This window comes from Triturus cristatus, chromosome 5_2 (genome assembly GCF_964204655.1).
Source record: "Triturus cristatus chromosome 5_2, aTriCri1.1, whole genome shotgun sequence".
NCBI lineage: Eukaryota > Metazoa > Chordata > Amphibia > Caudata > Salamandridae > Triturus > Triturus cristatus.
Window position 1 is genome coordinate 484,537,395 of NC_140588.1, and position 6,312 is coordinate 484,543,706.

General features: G+C 42.3%; 1 pseudogene; it reads left to right on the forward strand.

Moving 5' to 3' along the window:
- The first annotated feature begins 4,955 nt into the window (after window positions 1-4,955).
- On the forward strand, window positions 4,956-5,995 carry LOC146823193 (28S ribosomal RNA; annotated as a pseudogene).
- Window positions 5,996-6,312: the final 317 nt, after the last annotated feature.

The following is a 6,312-nucleotide window of genomic DNA, read 5'->3' on the forward strand; positions in this document are numbered from 1 at the left end:
TGTTAGAACAATGTAGGTAAGGGAAGTCGGTAAGTCAGATCTGTAACTTCGAGAAAAGGATTGGCTCTAAGGGCTGGGTCGGTTGGGCTAGGGTGTGAAGCGGGGCTAGGCGCGTGCTGCGGCTGAACGAGGCACCGCCCTCCGAGATGGCGGTGACTCTGGACGCGAGCCGGGCCCTTCCTGTGGATCACCCCAGCTGCGGTGGTCACCTCTCCCTGTGCCCCCTCCCTGGGGGCGTGGGCCGGCGTTCTGCCTCGGCCAGCACCTAGCAGCTGACTTAGAGCTGGTGAAGACCAGGGGAATCCGACAGTTTAATTAAAACAAAGCATTGCGAAGACGCTAGGCGGGTGTTGATGCGATGTGATTTCTGCCCAGTGCTCTGAATGCGGGAAAACGGTGGAAGTAACTATGACTCTCTTAACCTATTCTCAGTTGTAGTGGCCTTTACCACCCAGTGGTCCCGCTGGTAACTGCCTCTATAGTGGTAAACTCTGCAAAGAGATATCTATAGAGACAGGCCAAACAAGGTTCTATCATGAAGGCTAGTGTGATAGTGAGAAATGGCGAAGCAAACGAACACAATTCCCGAGGTGGTAGTTCCTGGAAATTAAAAACCCCGTTAAGAGAACGAAAGGATGTCCTGTCTTTTCCAGAAATCATTAACCTCCTCACCGAATTTGACAAACCAGCACCCGCTTCAAACAATGCAGCAAGCAACAACGAGTCAGATCATGATAAAGCACCTAGTTTACCCTCCGTAGCAGATGAAAACCCAACAGTAGACCTCAGCAAAACCATCGAGTTTGTGGCCTCCTCAGCCAAGAATGACATTGTTCCAACCAACTTTGAAAATGTACCTGATGTGTACGAGGTCATCAAAGAATTAAATACAAAGAAAAGTGATTACACAAAGAAAGTCACATATTGGAAATACCCAAACGAAAAGTATAAATGTGACTTGTGTGGAGACATATTGGGAACTTTTAAAGCACTAAGAAAACATGTCTCTAACAAGCATAAAGGCTTCTATCTCAAAACGTATTGCTCAAAATGCGACAAAGAAGCCGAATACCACAATATTGCATGCCATTTTGCCAAATGTAAAAGAAGACCTCAAAAAGGAGAGCTGCCATTTATGTGCAGCTTCTGTGACCTCAGATTCGGAATAAAGATTGGAGTTTCACAGCATGCTCGGCATGCGCATCCAAGAGCGCAAAATGAGGCTAGACTAACATCTCTAGCAAGCAGCAAACCATCAAAATTATGGTCACAGGAAGAAATACTGCTATTAGCAGAATTTGAAAAAGTGTATGAGAACAAGAGAAATATTAATGCGCTGATGGTTCCGCATTTTGACAATAAAAACAGAAAACAAATTGCAGAAAAAAAGAGATAGAAGAGATAAGAGCAAAAAATCAGCAAGGATGTGCTGCAAGCATCCAATATCTCTGAGAACGACTCTTGAGATGAACCAGAGGTTTCAGTGGAAGTAACACCGGAAAAGCGAAGAGACTTCATCAATCGAAAAGGTGGGAAAAAAATCAAAAACTTTGATGAGCTGGAAGATAGAATCGCAAAAGTCGAGAAGTACACCAAAAACGTAAAGCAACATGATGCTGCTATGGATCTGATGGATGAGATAGTGACTTATATCTCAGAAAACACCACTGATATAAGTCCTGTACCACCAAATCGTAGAGAACCAGCAAGTGAATTCAATAATGAGCCTATGAACTCTACTCAGGATGAGCACCAGAATACCTCAGTAGAAAACAAGATACCAAAGACAAGAAAAATGGAAGGCTCAATCGGTCACACAAGAAAAATTATACGAAAGCCAAGGGCAGCTATAAAGAAGACCAGGCAATGTTTAAAAAAGACAAAAAGAAAGTTGCCAGGATTATCACTGATGATGCAGAAGATGCCACTGGCCAAATCAATGCTGATGAAATCTTTCAATATTACAAGGTCATTATTGAACAAGAAAACAAGAAAAACCCTAAATTCCTCCCTATTGACCAGATAACGGATGAATTTAATATTGGAAGATTGTGTAAAGAAATTACACTTCTCAAAATAACTAATGCCTTCGGTGACTCAGATTTAAAGAAAGCAGTGGGGCCTGATAAGATTGACCTAGATGACTTGAATAACATTCATAACAAGCAACCAAGACTAATGCCTAGAATCTTATTGCCTTGGTTATCGATGAGAAGAGTACCAGAAAGTATTAAAAAGAACCGGTCAATATTGATACCTAAGAATGTACCGATTAGCGAACTTAAAAAAAATCATTAATTGGTGTCCAATTACCATAGGTACTGCATTCATGAAGTTGTTCACAAAAATCCTAAGACTCCAATTTTTTGTTGAATTGAATATGAGACAAAAAGGCTTCATGAAGGTGAGAGATTGTCTCGAGAATCTGACTCTTCTGCAAAATATCATAAATGGGGCATGAAAGAACAGACACTTATTGGCAGTACTATTCATAGATATCGCAAAAGCCTTTTACTCTGTCAGCCATAGTTACATTTTACAGAGTTTTGCAAGGCACAGAGTACCATCATACATCAGAGACATAATAAAAGACTTATACACTGACTCCACAACATTTTTCAAGGGAAAGAACAACAAAGCAACTCCTGAAATAACAATGAGGACTAGGGTTAAACAAGGTGACTCTTTATCCCCACTGCTATTTAACATTGCCATGGATCCACTGATCTGTGATCTTCAGAAAAATGGCAAGGGCTTCACATTCAGATCTGATGGTCTCATTGAGCAAATCACCGCTCTAGCTTTTGCCAATGACATCGCAGTACTAAGCAATACCTGGGAAGGAATGAGTACAAATCTGAAAATCATTGAGAAATTCAGTAAAACAACAGGATTAAAACTTAAGGTGAAAAAGACACATGGATTCTATAAAAGTCACCATAAAGATAAATACCTGAATAACCATGGCAATTTGAAAAACAAAATATTGAAAACATCCATCCAGGAGAAAGTGAGAGATATCTCGGATTGAACTTTGATCCATACACCGGGCATACAAGCAACAATAAAATGAATGAGGTTCTTGTTAATTGGGCTCAAAAACGTAATAATCTACCACTTAAGCCCACACAGAAAATTGAAATTTTGTGCCAGTACTTGATCCATAAACTGCCATTTAAATTGGAAATGACAGGAACAGAAGCTAAAACTTTAAACATCCTGGATCAAACAATAAAAAAGTATGTCAAACATTTTCTACACCTACCTGTATAAACATGTGATGGTCTCCTATATTCGAAAAGATCCTTTGGGGGCCTCAGTATACCAAAACTATGTACAACAATTGGTCTAAACAAAGTCTAAACAAAGTCAATAGTTTATTGTATCTCAGGGCAGCTCCAGATCTGCACATAGCTCATTCATTCATGTATGCAGGAGAAGAATTCAATGAGTATTCAATAAGTAAATTGATAACATCATGAAAACACACAAACTCAACATTTTAGATAGTAGGTTTCTGAGTTATGATTTGAATTTGTTAGCAACATATGATTGGAGGTAAGAAGAATTTGAGAAATGGGCAAGGTGATGGTATAAAATACTTAGCAAGTAATCCAACCTCCAATTTCTGGATCAGCAAGCATAACAAAATGAAAGAAAATGCTGTGCTGATGTTGAGAGCAAATGTATTGTATACTAGAGAAACCATCACCAGGGGAAGAAATCGTACATTTGCTACTTGTAGGTACGGCAAAGATGTTTGCGAAACAGTTTCACATATTTCAGGTACATGTCCCAAAACCAAGGACATCAGGATAAAAAGACACAACAAAATTCTTGAATTACTCATTGATAGAGCAAAAAGGTGTGGGTGGATGGCATACAAGGAACCTCATGTTAAGAATAATCAAGATGAACTATGAAAACCAGATGTAGGGTTTACCAAAAATGGTACAGCTTTAGTGATTAATGTTTCAATTAGTTATGAAAACTCTCAGGAATCCCTTGAATTAGCATTTGAGAGTAAAGGTAAATACTATCAGGATCTGTCACAGCAAATCAAAGATCTTACCAAATGTAACACTGTAAAATTTCATGGCTTTATTGTTGGATGTTGTGGTATCTGGCCTCAATGTAATGATGTTGCTCTGGCTGATCTAGGTCTGCAAATGTCTTTCCCATTCAAGAAAAATATTTGCCTGACTACTTTAATGGACACTCTTAAAATGTGGTAAGTATTCATGGAAAATTACATATCAGGTGATGCTGAGATGTTCGCTATCTTGCAGCACACATGTCACTCTTATAAAACATATTGTTTAAAAATGTTGATTCATTAATATTTAAATGTGGTTAAACAGTTACATAATAGTTTATAGTTGACATAAGAATTAGTATAGATGTGAATTTTAAAGATGTGAATTTTCTAGAATCTTTATAGAAGTTCATTTTCTAGTTAGAGGTGCAATTTATAGATGTGTATTTTTATAGATGTGTGCTTATAACAATTTACATACAAATGTGTACATCATTATTATTGAAATGTCTTGAATGAAGAATAGGTCTCAAATAATTACATACACATAATCACTACATACCACACTTTGATTATTGCTAATCATACTTTAATTCATCAGGATTGTTCGTAGACAATTAAAAATTGTTGGAATAGTATTGGAGGGTATACTATCTCTGACCTATACGTGATCCCAGTTCTAGTGAGGACAGCTTTAAGTGTGGCTGTACTCCGGAGCGAACGAATGTTGTATTGTTGGAAGCAAAACCAATTTGATGCTGATGGGCAGTATAATAACCCAGAATGAGCCACCACGTGGTGGTACAGAAATAGCCAAATGTCTTGTCATATAATTAGTGACGCTCATGAATGGATGAACGAGATTCCCACTGTCCCTACCTACTATCTAGCGAAATCATAGCCAAGGGAACGGGCTTGACAGAATCAGTGGGGAAAGAAGTCTCTGTTGAGCTTGACTCTAGTCTGGCACTGTGAAGTGACATGAGAGGTGTAGGATACGTAGGAGGCCCTCTGGCCCGCCGGTGAAATACCACTACTCTTATAGGTTTTTCACTTACCTGGTGAGGCGGGTGTGAGCCCTATGGGGTTCTTGCTTCTGGCTCCAAGCGCCCAGCACCAGCCGGGCACGACCCGCTCTGGGGACAGTGGCAGGTGGGGAGTTTGACTGGGGCGGTACACCTGTCAGACGATAATGCAGGTGTCTTAAGGCGAGCTCAGTGAGGACAGAAACCTCCTGCAGAGCAGAAGGGCAAAAGCTCACTTGATCTCGATTTTCATTATGAATACAGACCGTGAAAGCGGAGCCTCACAATCCTTCTGACCTTTTGGGTTTCAAGCAGGGGGTGTCAGAAAAGTTACCACAGGGATAACTGGCTTGTGGCGGCCAGGCGTTCATAGCGACATCGCTTATTGAGCCTTCGATGTCGGCTCTTCCTATCATTGTGAAGCAGAATTCGCCAAGCATTGGATTGTTCATCCACTACTAGGGAACGTGAGCTGGGTTTAGAATGTCATGAGACAGGTTAGTTTTACCCTACTGATGATGTGTTGTTGCAATAGTAATCCTGCTCAGTACGAGAGGGACCACAGGTTCAGACATTTAATGTATGTGCTTGGCTGAGGAGCCAATGGGGCAAAGCTACCATCTATGGGATTCGTGACTGAACGCCTCTAAGTCAGAATACCCCTAAACCGTAACGATACTGCAGTGCCGTGGAGCCTTGGTTGGCCTGGGGTAGCTGTCCTCTTTTGGGGTGCTGGTGCGTAAAGCAGCTCGCTTGGGGACTGGGGCATGGACAGAAGGGGGCCGCCTCCATTGCCCTTGGTGCACCGCATGTTCGCGGGGCACCAGGGGCTAAATCATTCGTAGACGACCTGATTCTGGGTCAGGGTTTCGTAAGTAGCAGAGCAGCTACCTTGCTGCCATCTATTGAAAGTCATCCTCTGAGCCAAGCTTTTGTCTCTCCATGCATGGGCGCTCGCGGATGCCCTTCTCCACCACACCTGGGGGTGGGTCCCTCTGCCGCCGGGCCCGTGGGTTGGACGCGGATGGGGCGACGTGGGCATGTGGGAGGCTGCCTCCACCACATGCCCCATAGCACAGGGGTTTCCCCCTCCCATCCCTGCCCCACCAGGGTGCGGGGATGGGACCACCATCTCTTGCGGGTCAGCAGGCACCCCCTTCCCACTGCTCTCACACAAGTCGAGCAGGGAGGCGAGCAGCCCTGGGGAAGGAGCCTCCTGAGCAGCGGCCTCGGAGCACCTGGCCACCCTTG